The sequence below is a fragment of the Spea bombifrons genome, chromosome 1, assembly GCF_027358695.1.
Source record: "Spea bombifrons isolate aSpeBom1 chromosome 1, aSpeBom1.2.pri, whole genome shotgun sequence".
NCBI classification, from domain to species: Eukaryota; Metazoa; Chordata; class Amphibia; order Anura; family Pelobatidae; genus Spea; species Spea bombifrons.
The window spans coordinates 44,725,251-44,740,160 of record NC_071087.1 but is presented as its reverse complement, the minus strand read 5'-3'; positions in this window follow the sequence as shown (position 1 = coordinate 44,740,160).

Here is a 14,910-nt window from a genome sequence, read left to right as displayed (position 1 = left end):
CCAATGGAATTTCCCCATCAACTGCAGTGGTCTATTCTGGAGTAATGCTGTATATGTATATAATGAAGTTACAGATGTCATGTGACAAAACAGAAGTACAAAATATGGAACATGTGTGGACAGACTACTCTTCCCATGGCTATTGTGACTTTAGAAGGCAATTTTCAACTACAGTACAGTAACAGAGAAAGCCTGGAAAGGGCAGCAAAGCTGCTTTCATTTGTCAGGCTGCTCTGATGATTACCTTTTGTAATGCAACTTTACATTCTAAAAATCTCAGCATCCAGAAGGGACTAAAGAAATCAATTCTTTATCTAGATAACAAAATATTTTTTAAATGGAATGTGCAGAATTTTTAGACATTTTCTCCTTAAGAATTTTTATATTTAACAATAAAAATCAATATTGTCTGCTTTTTAAATCGGTGTGCTCATTATATTGTTTTTTTGTATGATTCCTCTAATTAATATTAATTATAATCATCAAATCTGTATATAACTAATGTATTTTCTAGAATCCTGAAAACCTTTCTGGGGCCCTCTTTTTTTTTTTTTTTTTTACCTTAGACAGGGGCAAGTGGGGCATCCGTTCTTCCTGGGATATGACATCATATCTCAGCACTCCTCTTCACACCTGAACAGACAACAAGTAAGAGAGAGAGAGCGGTAAGCAGCAACATTGTAGACAAAGGCCCTGTTTGTTCTATCTATAACCACATTTTTGTGTTGTGTGCGTAGAAACAATGTAAGCAAATGGCCAAGCTCTTTTTACATCGTTTATATGTTTGCTCCAGAACTCAAAGCAAAATGTAAATCCCTATTTCAGTTGTTTTCAACTAAGTTGCTGAAAAAAACCTGAAGTTGTAATAGGGATTGCCAGACATGGGCAGTGACGAAGAGTGACGAAGAAAGGGGGTGCCTAACTGCTAATCCAGTTCTAGTGGCACCACATTTCAGTTTTTTTGATAAACAGGACCATTCCCGTTGCTGTTACAGCTCTGCTTTATTTATTTCTACTGAAGAACATTAACATGATAATTTTACCTAACATTATATATATATATATATATATATAAAATTTGTATTACAATGGTCAGATTCATTTGATGTTTTTATACTGCTGAGATGCACCTTATATTGCACTTCAAAATATATGAATTTTAAATATCCTGATGATTTCTCTTTCTTTGACATGCTGCATAGTTTATTTTTAGATAGGAAAATCTGTATTCAGAGCATTTTTAGCCTTGTGCCAGTAAACATCAATTAGCATAGGCTGGCTCCAGAGCTAGCACAGATTCTCTTCTTGCTGTACGTGCTCCCAAGCTTCCATGAAGATTTACACGGGTATTAAAGTGTGATGCATGCTCTTCATGTAACAATATTATCGCTGTAGGAGAAACCACATCTTCACACACAGCAGAACTGTAAAATATAGAAGTTGGAAAAAGTGACAGATCTGCTGTAATTAAAAATAATTGTTAATTAACAAAATCCGTAAAACATTTGGAAATTCTGTTTAAAAAAGAATTAGAGAATTGAACATTAAAGGAGCAGTTTAATGTCAGCCTAACCAAAGTAGAATGCATATTAAAGTACTTTCTGGGTATTATATTATAAAAAAACAAAACAACGCAGGTGTCCAGCAGCACGTCGGGTCCAACCCAGTTACAATAGGGTACAGATAGTACAAGTCTTTATGACTTATTTTTTATTTTTGTTTTTTGGAAGAATGTATATTAAAGAGGGGTTATAGGGTACTTTAATACAGGCGTTGATCTATTAATAGACGATCCCTTTCATTTTATACAGCATAAAAACCGGAGAAGGAAGCTTGCCGTTGTTATGCGATATATATTGCCGGTGTGTGTTATGCGATATATATTGCCGGTGTGTGTTGTGCGATATATATATAGCCGGCGTATATTGTGCGATATATAGTAGCCGTATATTGTGCGAAATATAGCCGCCGTATATTGTGCAATATGTATTGCCGGTGCATATTGTGTTTTTTAAAAAACCTGGGGGTTGTGAAGCAGGGAATTCTTGTTTCGTACTTTTCTCTGTGTCTCTTATGATCACAGCATTAATTATATCATAGCTTTATCTCACTACCTTCTCTGGCTGCCAAAGTTTTGGCCGGTTTATTATTCAGATTGAGCTTTCTGAGCCAGAGTGGCATATAGGGGGTTAAAAGGCATTTCTAGAGGCAGAGTGGCATATAGGGGGTTAAAAGGCATTTCTAGAGACAGAGTGGCATATAGGGGGTTAAAAGGCATTCCTGGAGGCAGTGTGTCATAAAGGGGGTTAAAAGGCATATCATGGGGCACTCTGCCTACAGAAAAGCCTTATACCCCCCCCCCCTTACCACTGCTTCTGACTCCCTGGTGTCTGGTGGGGATAGCGGGTGGTAGCAGGCGTTCATGAAATTAAAGGGGCCTGTGTGCACGGACCGCGCTGCCCAATGACCCTGTCTTAGCTCTTTGTCCCACCCCTTTTAAGACGTGGGACGGAGCGCTGAGGCACGGCCCTGACTCCGGGCGCTCCCCCTCCTGCCAATCACCGGTCTGCCCCTGCAAAAAATACCGATACTGGCAGGGCGCTCTAAATACCGACTGTGCCGGTGAAATTCCAGCCAGGTGGCAACCCTACTTCCAGGATGTGCGTTTCCTCCATGGGGGTTCTTTGAAGGCTCGGGGTCACTGAGGTTTGGAGGTAGGGCTCTCCTGCCTCGATGGCGTGTTACCTATATGTATTCAGTTGCTTTTTACCTTTTCCCTGCTACTGATTGATTCCCCCCTAGGTCTGCACTGTAGCATCAAAGGATCTTACCAACTAAATAGCGAGCAGCTACCCAGGATATCGGTAATCTTCTGCTCTTCTATTTTTTCTTATATATAAGATTTTTCATCTTTTTTCATTTTCACCTCCATGGGAACAATCTTTCATTTATCGTTAAGCTACATACCGCTGTTCATTGGTCCAGGTAGCCTTTGTGAGAGAACTTCCCAGAGCCTGATAAAGTAAAACTTAACTTAAAATAAATAGGAACAAGATGAGAAAAGAAGAGTTTTACATGCAACATATTTATTGAACAGACATCACCGCCGGTTACATTAACCTGTCGGATCTTCAAATCGTTCAGCTCAACGCAGTCAGTCTGGATCTTCATGGCCAGCTCCATCTTCCTCGTCCCCAGCCTTGCCGTAGGCGTCCATCATTTCCTTAAAAGGGATCTTGTCTCTGTATTTGTAGAACATGTTCCTTAAGAAGCAGGCGCAGAGGCAGAGACACACGATAAGTATGGCCGTGCCGACAGTCACCCATTTGGCCAGGTTCTTGACATCGATCTTGGGAGAGGACTGCTTCCCGGCATTTGATGACCTCGCCATCTCTTCTGATTCCTCGGTGCGGCCTTTACGCCGATCGAGAGGGCGGCGCATAGCGGCAACTTCAGTCACCACCAGCAAACAAAGCAAAAGGATCTTCAGCGAAGACATGTTTCTCCTCCAATGGATCAAATCCAAGTGCTGGTCTGGCCTTCTGCTCTGCAGAGTCACCAGCTTAGCCTTTGTGACGTCACTGGGTGATGTCACGATGCTTGCCCTAAGCCACAGCCAGCACCTGATCAGCTGAGCTCAAATGCACAAAATGCAGAGTTTTTTTTTTTACAATATAATTTAGTGTTGTTTTTTCTTTTAATCAAACCGAGGAAAAAATATACTTTCAATATCTTTTATCCTTTAAAATCCTGAGAGTATATAAAATAAAAGTCATGCCTTTCCCGTTCTGATGTTTGTGAATTGTTGATATCAGATAAAATCCTTTATTTCCATGTAACAAATAGACCTTTTAAGACATGGTGCGTATGAAGAAGGTGGCCCCGGAGAGGAAATCTGGGGGCCCTTACCCTGGGTCTGGCCTAGGGCAGCGCCAAATCAAACCACATGCTATGGGCCCCCCAGAAATGACTGGGCCTGTGGCAGCTTCCCCTATTGCCCTGGGTTAAAGATGTCCCCAGGAAGGAGGACCAAACAAACATTTGAAAAGCCCACCTTGCTATCTTATGCATTAAATGAATATGCTGTCTGGAATCCTCCTTTAATTTATAGAATAAAATACATTGACAAAGCTCCATGGGCTATAAAAGTAGATTCTGGTGCAAAATTATCTTATCACTTCATCAACAGAACGAACGGTCCTGATGTCTGAACTGTTCTGTTGTTACTATGGTGATAAGTCCACTTTATAAAGTTTGCAACATAACTTTCAATTCAACTACTACGCTTTCAGCTTGTTTGATAGATCGTAAACACAAAATAAAAAATAAACAGAATATTCTTGTTGGCTGGCGACATTCTACATTGGAGTGTGAGCCTCAATTACTGTGAGGTAATTACTGTTAATTCTCTCGCCATGTAAAACCTATGTCTCCATTAAACCAAGTATGTTTTATAACAGTACTTCTCTTTCCTCCAATTGTTGTAGGTAAACGTCTTCTCTTGCACTAAAAACTTGGACCAAACTAGGGGAAAAAATTACATAAAACACACACCTTCTACTGAACACATCAAGAGCATGTGCTGCGTTCCTTGTGTTTGTATACGTGTGTCATCACTAGCTATATAAATAGACATTTGTCAGGGGCAGCAGCGGTGCTTGTTGCATGCCATAGGGAAGTTGGGTCTTCTCCATGATCACAGCCCAGCCTCCACCTCACTCAGTGTGAGCATGTCCCTTTCCTCTGAGTGCTTCTATAATAATCCCAGGCAGCCCTAGCTGGAGCAGCAGCGGCACTCTACCCCACCCTGTGTGTCTCTCATGCATTGCAGACTGCCAGGCGCTGAGTGCTGCCCTCACTGCAGTCTCAGGCTGTCACACACACAGTGCTGCCCTCACTGCAGTCTCAGGCTGTCACACACACAGTGCTGCCCTCACTGCAGTCTCAGGCTGTCACACACACACAGTGCTGCCTTCACTGCAGTCTCAGGCTGTCACACACACACACTGCTGTCACTGACTTCTACTGGGACTAGAGAAGGTCATTGCTTCTGACGCTGCCTCACATTGCAGTCGGGTCCCTCCACCCCAGTCTCCTGCTGTCAGTCTGTGGTACCCAAGTCCTACAGACCTCTGGCAGGTACACATACGGTGGAAGGGGGAGAGAGGCTGCACACACACTTGGAGGCACATGCTTCATATATCATACGCGGAAGGAGCTTGTGTGTGAAGAAGAGCCGACAGGACAAGCGACAGACTGAAAGGAGGGAGGGGACAGGAGCCCCGGCTTCACGAACATGGCCTCTCCCACATCAGCCACCACTTCAGGGGGTGGGGTGTCCCCTTCCAACCCTCCAAGGATCCGTCAGGTGGGTGATGCATAGAAATGATATTGTCAGCTGGTGGTGACAATGACACTGTGTTAAGCATTGTGTAAGATGCCTGTGCCTGGATGGTGGGAGTTGTAGTCCATAGCAGCTGCTGTGCCACAGGTTATCTATTGAGATTCAGGCGCTGGTCACTGCAGACTATATAGCTGCTTTCTGCCACTCTGCTCTTCCCTCCTTTTCAAGGACACGCCCATGTTTTTTCACCCTTCATTCATATCATCTTCACAGACACGCCCTTTTATCAATTTGCTAGTATGATCTCATAGGGCATAATGCAATTGGGTCACTAGCAGTGCCGTCATACCTATCTTCCCACACTGGCATATATTAATCATATCAAACTAAGTAATGCTCATTATGTACTAGGGATATTAGCACATTGAAGTCATCTACATTGGTGTAGTGGGTGATTGAACAAATACACATTTTGGGGAATGCAATGTACCAACCCTTTCAGTAACCTTACTGCCAAGTCAGAAAGCCACTGAATTAGTCACATGCAAATACTGCAGTGAGTGAGAAGAGAGAATATCCTGATACAGAGGGCCCGGCCAGTCCTGTATGTAAATACACCGATTTTACGCCAGCTCATTGACAATGTGTTGCTCAGTGACATACAAGAGAACAACACTTACACTTCAAGGTTTCATTATTTTACAAATATCATTAAATCATGCTTAAGAAGCTGCTCAAACGCCTCCTTTAGCCCGGCACAGACGATTTGACGTTTATCACTCATTCCTTAAAAAATTTGGAAAACCTTATTTATATTAAGTAAATGTCATGGTGTAAGCATTATTTTTCTGTTTTAGCCGTTTTAATGAGTTTTACCGTCAAAAATAGGACTACGTGTCCTAGGTTTATTTCTCTGTCACAGAAAAAAAACAGCTCAACATGGCTGTATAGAACTACAACTCTTAGTCCTCACAGAAAAGATGGTGCATATGTCAGGTTAAGAGAACTTGGTCATTCTATTAACAGGTGGGTAGGTTGCTATTGGATACCCCTGACTTTCTAACTTTTAATATTATTGCTATTAGCGGATATGCCAGTTAAATGGCGTGTTCTTTTTTCCTCTCTCTTTCTTGCGCTCTTTATTCATTCTTTTACTTTATTCTTTCTTTATTTTTTTTATTCACCCTCCACTCACACCATTATGCAGAAGCTCCTCGTTCCCTTCTACCACAACACCATCCAGTAGCCCCTCTCCTCCATCCATACAGCATGAACTGGTAGCCCTCCTTTCCTCTTGCACACAACATGATCCAGCATGACTCCAGCCACCTGCATATCTGGCAGACCGTTCATGTGAAAGCTAGGTGGGGAATACAGAGAAGGTCCAAAACCTAAAAATTCCCATGATAACAAGGTATATATATATATATATATATATATATATATATATATATAATTATTCCTTCTTTTTACACACTCCATAGCTCATTGACAGGTATATAAAATTAAGCACACAAGGACTATTGAGTTCTGAAGCAAGTAGCGTAAATAGCAGATATGTAACTGACAAAGTAGGCTCAAGCTGCCGATAAAAAGCTGCTTCTCGCTAAGTAAAAAAAATGTCATCACTGCCATGGGCATGAGTCCAGTCCATGGGCATGCAACAAGTGCAACAAACAAAATCTAAAAGGGCCAGCATGCTATCAGCTGATCTATTATGAGATCAGTTGGTTTGTATGTTGGAAAAATACCGTGATCCCTGCTGACATTACAAATGCCCTTGCTGTAAAGCACTCATGATACTGATGAGAGTGATGGGAGTTGTAGCCCATAAAAGCTGGTACACCAAAGGCGCAAAAAAGGGTGCTGTGCTCGTGAACATGGGTATTTTCTATTAAGATTTAGTTTGTTTAGCAAAACTAGCAAATTTAACCCCTCCTAGTGTGTGCCTAATTTGCATAATGTTGTGTATTGTCACCAACAGTACGCAGGCTGCATGCATGTGCAATCTACATATATGTACAACTACGCCTATTGGATACATTTACTAAGGGGGGGTGGGAGCTTTTATAAAATTATTTTCTGTCTGTCACTTTTACTATTTGGTTTGAAGTCTTGAGGAAATATATAGGGAAAAAATTGTTTTGTTTTTTTTTGGTGTTCTTACCACTGTATTCTGTTATGTAATACAGAGTTTGGTCTAAGGTCGGTGTCTATGAATAGCTTGTTTTATAGCTTATCCGGAAAAAAAAAATGTTTCCCTAGGTAAACTAAATACAATTTCTAGTGTTAATATAGCAATGGGGGGAAATGTATGACTACCACCAGCACTCAAAGGGTTAATGCCCATGGCTTTGGAATGAGATGTGGAGAAGCAGGTGTTCCTATACTTTGCAAACATTAACCAAACTTACAGTGATAGTTATAATTGAGTAGGTATTGTGATAAGATAAATGAAATACATTGAAAATTATTTTTCTACAACGATGAATAACTTTGATTTGAAAACCAAAGAAAATTACTTGAGCTCCATTTTCTCAACATTAATCATGTATACAGACAATAATATGCAAGTTTACATTCATATGTCCACATTTACACATTTTATTTCATTCACTTTAAACATCAGCTATATTACAGGAATCGGAGACTCACAAGCTGTTTCTGGACTACAACTCCCATCAGTATTCTGTGAACCGAGGTTAAATACATTCGAAGGGCCATAGCTACCCAATCCGTTTTAGGTCTATTCTGTTGTGAAATCCTATATTAATCTGTCTAGACAATCAAGCCGTGAGTTTTTTTAGACCATTCGATCAATTAGCCCCATCAAAAGAGATCCGCGTCGCATTGACTAATGAGATTTTCCAAGTCCTTGCTAAACTGCAATGAAAACCCATCAGCGATTAGATTTCAACACATCATTTATGTTCATATCAAAGCATTCTTATTCTTTTAATAACATACCACAAAGCGCATGCACGATACAGTTATACACAACGTTAACAAATGTGTTTTCACTTTAAGCCTGCTACTTTTCATTTCTTAGGAATCGCTCCATACCCTACTTCTTCCCTAAAATAACATCCATTCTTTGTATGACCCGTCAAGAAACCTTTACGAGAATCAATTTACTTGACCATAGGAGACGGCATTATCCAGGAGACCGTTTCCTGCGTTCATGGAGTAGGCCCCACATATACCTATTAGAAAAACAGAATATTTGAATAATTCATCAAACCTATTTTAAAGCCGTTTGCATACATAAGTATGGGGCTGAAACATTTCCCCCAGAGATTATCGTAAATATTTCAAACTTTGCATCGTAGTCGGGAAAATTTAAGTGCAATAGATTAATGCTCAGAAGCTAGAGATATCTAAAAATGGATTCTTAGCCCAGTGCGCGTTACTTGCTGCATACAATAGGCCGTTATATTGTTAATATCATTTGATGTTATTATAAACGAATGCCGTTTAATAATAAGGAAACACAGAATATTCTTCCAGTGACGATATCAAGTATCAAGGCCACAGCACGTTCGTTTTGATTTAGTTGTACAGGGCTATATGTGATAAATCAGGTGCATCAGCATTCAGGAAGGAGAAGAGGTTTCCTTGGCCTCAGTTAGTCACACATGACTGCTAGCTGCTAAGAGCAGCCCTAGGGCTTTATGATAGCTCAGCGGGAGAAACTGTTACTCTGGATTGCCTAACCTTGCATGAGATGGCATTTTATATGTACAACACAATGTAGGCAATGAATGGCCATATTATTGTGAGTAGGCATGCAATGGAAACCATAGATCTTTTCTTGGCTACTGTCTCTTATCTGTGTGTCGCTGTAACTTCTCTTGGGTCAAGAGGGCAGCTGCTTGTCCAGCCTGTCTGCAATATCCCTGTGCTTCCTCATTCTTCCTTCAGCTCCTCGAAGCAAATGTTACACCAGTGCCAAGATCCCAAGTTAACTGCTCAAGGATAAAGGCTCAAGGATAAAGGCTGGTTTACATAGTTTTACACGTAAGAACCGAACAAAGTTTGCTTTCGTTTTTTATTTCCAACCATAATTTTCCTTTCTCTTATTTAGTTTACCAACTTAAATGATATACTGTACGATAAATATGATTTTCTTTTGAAACTATAACGATGATAGACAGAAAACATGGTAATAAAATTAAGAAAAAGAAAACAAACTTTCACAGTTTGAACTATAATAATTAAGTAAATCAAACACAATTAGAAAGCAGATATTTAAGCCTTTCTCTACTTTTTAATGTATTTGGCTATACAGGGCAAATACAATACTTTGGAATGTGTTTTTTTATTATTATTTGATGATATTTTTTTTTGCATAGTGAGAAACTTTGTTTCTACCTCTTTTTACTCTGCCTGTCAATAAAACAGTAATCAGGAAGCTCAGCTTTGTTGCCCTGCTTTCCTGATCACGGTATGTGTGATCAGTGACAGAGGTGTCATTGATCACACAGAGAGTGCAGAAGTTGCTCTAAACACCTTACAGGCTTTTCCTCACATTGAGATCCCTTTGTGCAGTGTCAACACTGCGATCATAGTAAAGGAGCGCCTCGACCGCCATTTGGCCTTTCAAATCCATTGATTTGTTTGCTGTTATATTGTTTCTATCAATGAGGAGCTAGAGATGCTGGTTACTGATGATATCAGGGAGCCAGGCTTTTGTTATACATAGCCTTGCTGATGCCAAACAACAGTGGTTGTGATTTTACATCCCTGGGTACATCCTCCTTCTTTAAGAGCTTAAGGATCCTTATTCATTATTCAAGATTAATCATTGTGCTGGGAAGGTCACAGGTCTGACCTTGAAATCTAAATTCTACACTCTTTTCTGTTGTCAAATTCTTTTGACATCCCAGTGATAGACTATAACAGGACTATATAAGGAATCTATCTCATCAAGTGTACATAATTTGAGAATATACAATAATTCCCTTTTCCAAAGTTTCTGGGTATTTATTTGCACTTGTTCGATGACCCACTGCAAAGTAAACGTGAGAAATAATCACACATCCATACAAATCATTTTTATTTTTTCAGGGATTTTTTTTTCCTTTGGACAAGAAAAGACAATATAAAAGGCCAGAAGATTGTGCCATGTATTGCTGCCAATTCAACTGAGAACTGGCAGCCACTGTTTTATATCTAGCTGTAAACTGTTAGCCGATAGAACAGTATTTAGACTCATTAGCATGTAGTTCAATAGCCGGATCTAGAAGAAGAGTAACTTCTTTTCATCTCTTACCAAGAGAAAAACTCAAGGAATGTGTTAGGGATGCCAGCGGTTTTTCTCACTACTAAATACTTCCCATTCTTTATTATTATGTTTTATTTTATGGGGCATTTTTACAATCTTCTTTTTTTTATACCTTACATATTAGATGCCAAATTATTGGATCCACCAACACTGCTGAACAAGCTCTTTGATGTCTGGGCTTCACACCAACATGTTTTGTAACTACAGAGTTTGGCAACTGTATCCAAAAAGTAGAAGTCAGTGGGTTTTATCTGTCTTCCGCTCACTACATTCTGTTGTCCAGTATGTGTCATTAAATGCTAGGGAGATGCAATCCTCCCAAGTCCTTTTGATGGACAGTCTCTTGGTCTCTTTGATTGTAATCTTTATATATTATTATTATTATTTATTGATTTTTATAGCACCATCATTCCCCACAGCGCCATACAATGGGTCAATGTCAAAGCAATCATGAATTTCACTCCACTATGTGGAAATGTTGCCATAGTACTTATCTCCTCCTGACATCTAGGCTCAGGAGCCAAACTCAGCTGGCACCTTAGATACCAACAGCTTGCAGGTGAGGGGAGCAGGACTGGGATTTAAAGGGCCTTCCTAGGACAGTCATAAAAACTAACTTAACCAACAAAAATATTGAATCATTTTTCTTTTACTAAATTAAAAAAAATGCTATTCATGGGGTGACATGTCTGGAAAGGTGCTTTAAACAATATAAGTTGAAAAGGCCGGGACTAAAACCTGATTGTACAGTTAACATACAGAGAGGTGCAGAAACGAACTGATGTTTTAAATGGGGGCTGCTGTCACTGGTATCATCATATTGCTTTGCAATTCCGTGGAGTCTATTCCATAAAGAGGACTTTGCTGGAGATATCACTATGCCTTACAAAGGGCAAGCCCCAGTGAGCTTCTCCTGTGCAAAGGGCTGAGCTGGCTCTGTATAATGCATAGCTAAATCACCTATACCCTATATTACCTATGCAATATGTAGGCCCAAGTCAGACCTTCTTTAGAGCTTTCCCTTAATAATAAACAGTGATATCAGAGAGTGAAACTGTTCGACTCTGCAAACTCTGTCTTTAGTGAATAGACCCATTGTACAGCACTGCTGAATATGATGGAGCTATATAAAACAATAAATAATAATAGACCCCTCTGTGTCTGCCATTGAGTCTCTACTTGGCGCAGTGACATTTAGTTCATACCAGTTCTGCCATTCCCTTTTTGTGCGGCTTTCCATATTTCCCAACACCGACCCGCATGGATAGCAATCATTTTAATATAGCTCGCCAATTAAATGTGAGGTTTGCCCGGTCTATGTAAAATGTCAATGTCGTTTCTACCTAGCAATACAAGGATGACATCCGCTCAATCCACCTCCTCGCTTCTGAAAAACTATTAATGATTTTATGTAGCATTACTTTTGCAGTTTTTAACATTACCATAATGGAACAATGATTGTACGCCAGCCGCGTAAGTGTGATATATGCTATTGTTCGCACCTGTGCAGTTTGATACTTTTTTTATTATTCTGGGTCACCTTAGTTATAATGCACACAATGACTCAACACATTTAGCCCTCTTTGGAATTGGAGTTTGGGGATGGGTTTTATAATTACAGCGTTCTAGCAGTAGCTGATGCCGATGTCTACAGTCTGACAGTTGTGTGTTTCTCCTCTCAACTTGTGTTGTGAAGATGAAATAGAGGAGAGACCGTACTCCCCATTGCAACTATGGATAACCAGTGATCTTTACAACACATATACAGCTGAGGTATACGTCAGTCTCAGACCATTGACATATAGAGGGTGGTAGCTAAGTGGAACAATCTCCCAGTGAAGGAAGAGGCTAAAACAGTGAAGGAATGAAAACATTTAAAAAGCTATCCACAATCTAAGATGAGATGAGTGTTTACATCATAGCAGACTAAGTAGGCCGACAAATTCTGTTCTCAAAAGTATTTTTTAGCCTGAAATTGATTATTTCATATAATTCTGCATAGAACAGTATTCTTGGCATTGATGAAGTGTACATGAGAGACGAAGACAAAAATTATCAGGGTAAAACCCAATATTGGTTTTCCAAACTAAGCTTTCTCTTTAAAAAATATTTTTATATATATTTTTTAACATTTTTGTCGCACTGGAGCCAAGATGGACTCCCTTCTAATATCATATCTCCCAACATTTAAAATGGCCAATGGGGATGGGGCTTTACAAAGTATGTTAAGTGACTTTGTGACCTTCTAGGTATTAGTTTTACCAAGGCATTTCAATAAAGCTTATCGTATTTTATCTACATAATTTCATTTATCAACATATTTCTGCCGTTTACTGACCGTTCATTGGATTTTTTAGTGCTATAGATATGCTATGCATACTTTATTTCATTGCAATGATCTAATCTGTATTTTTCAATATACAATTTTGAAGGTGAGACATCTCAGAAGCATCTCAGTTTTATCTAGCAATGACTCTGCTTTTTGGTTCATTATATTTATAGCCTAATAGAGGAAAATTATGCCATGTGATTTGCACGTCGGATTGAAATTCAATCAATTTCAACAGTACAATGACCTTCAGTGGAAGGCGAGTATATCAATATAGTCACAATCACCCCACTATATAGTATCACTTTTATTCTTCTTTTATATTTGGCTTTGTTTATCTAGTTTAGTTTTTGTCACCTTATTGTATTAATAGGTATAAAACAAAAATGAAGTAAATTCTATTTCCATGAAGCCCCAGGCTCCAGCTGCATGCTTGTTTAAGCTTATGAGGTGTTTAAATGAGTGAATTATTTGCATCACTATTATAAATTTCTTACATGATATAAAATAATTGAGATGCCTAATCGAGACACAAGCCTCCTTTCCCACGATAATACATGGTAATTCTCTGGGTTTGACCTGAAGTCTCGTGGTGAAGCACTGCTTCTCTGTGTCACTTTCTTAGGGAACAAAGATCGATGTTAGGCAATGTCCACTCTCTGTCCACTTTCCCTCCTACTTAAGACGGTCTTAGTCAAGCCTCACCCCTACGCATCGCTAGCCCCAGCTTCACGGATGGCTAGTCCTATCTATAGTAGTCCTGTGCCTTAATGAAGCCTCTCACCCAGAGGAGGGTGAGCTCCACTGTCCTGGGAAATTCCCAGGTATTACCATGATGCACATAGCCACATGTGCCAACTTCTCTTATAAAATTTTAATGGGTTCACTTTTATAACCATATTTATAGGGTATTATTTTCATTTTGCCTTTAGGTAGAATTCACAGGAACAGTCAGGTACCTCCAGCTAATGAGCAAATAACCTTCTAAGCAGCACTCCCACAATTCTGTGAATGCAAGTTAGTTAGGGTTGAGTTGGCAGTGTTTCACTTTGCTGCAGGGCTGTTTGTGGGGTGTATGTATATATTTTTTTTTATTTCATTCACAGAAACATCTCCAGTTCCATTGTAAATATCCTATAAAGGAAGGTTTCTATTATCACTCCCACTCTAGTCCATGCATTTTGAATAACTGGACCATGAGGTCAGTGTAATAGACCGTAAACTCACAAGTATTAATTTCAATTTTATATACTGACAATTTTAATTGTATTATTAATATTCACTTTCCTCTATTGTAATAGTGCTAGGGAATCTGCTGGTAATCTTTGAATAAAATGTAATATCATTTGTCCAACCCTATTTGTGCTCCAGCGTATGAAACTAGAGGGCTGAAAAGTTGATAAGGCCGGTGAGGAGAGGCTGATAGCCTCTAAATAAGATACACTCACATTTTCACAGCAGGAAGTCTAATAATGATCTAATTGATTTGAGTATGTGCAGCATGTTGAATACATGAGAATGGTGAGAATCTCAAAGCTGGCATTGGATGAGTATCCCAGTAAGAGTTTTTTTCTATTAAATTGATGACTCCTTGGTGTAAGTGTTGGCCGAGGCCAACCAAACCAATGGCAATGGCAGCGCCTTTGGCGCAAGACAGGATGCCAGTCACCCTTTTGGTTGATCAGGAGCTACTGATCAATGGGCCTGATCTCCCCAACCAGCTCATTTTCACAGTTCTCCATAGTTTCCTTCAGTCTATTACTTGAAAAAACAATAAAAACACTAAAAATATTTATGCAAGTTTTGCATATATGGAAACTCTATTCTACATTGTCCAGTGTGTTTAATTATAATGGTATTTTAATAGCAGAGCATTGTGTTCCATGACACAAGTTAGATATACACTAAACTGTTATGGTGTGAACTTGTGCCAAAACCTACAAATCAAACAAA